The sequence below is a fragment of the Bison bison genome, unplaced genomic scaffold (assembly GCF_000754665.1).
Source record: "Bison bison bison isolate TAMUID 2011002044 unplaced genomic scaffold, Bison_UMD1.0 scf7180017864476, whole genome shotgun sequence".
Classification (NCBI taxonomy): domain Eukaryota; kingdom Metazoa; phylum Chordata; class Mammalia; order Artiodactyla; family Bovidae; genus Bison; species Bison bison.
In genome coordinates this window covers 2,196,638-2,197,053 of record NW_011495037.1, presented here as the reverse complement: position 1 = coordinate 2,197,053, position 416 = coordinate 2,196,638, and positions in this window count along the sequence as shown.

The window sequence follows — 416 nt, the reverse complement described above, 5'->3', positions numbered from 1 at the left end:
TATTTTCCCTACTCCAAGAGCCCTTTTCCCCAAGACTCTCCTTCCTACCTTTTCTCTCTCTCCATCTCTCCCTTCAACTAGAACAAGTCCACTCTGGGGATTTCTGAAACTCCACTGATTTTTTTTTTTTTAATTAATAACCCCTTAACAGATTTCTCTGTGCCCTTAAGCCTCAGGCACTCTTTGTTTCCAGTCCAGATCCCAGAATTGTCCAGACTTTGCCCCTGAAGCTAGTTCTTCCTCTCTCTTCTAGCTTGATTCCAGGGTGGCTGAGAGCTGGACACCCAAGGGTAGCGGGTGCCACCTGATCCCATGGGTCTAGCCCTCCCAGGGCAGGCTGTCCAGCTGTGGGCAGAAACCAGCGCTGGACCACAGTCAGGAGTCCCCTTCCTCTTAGCCAGGGAAGGCACAGCTGG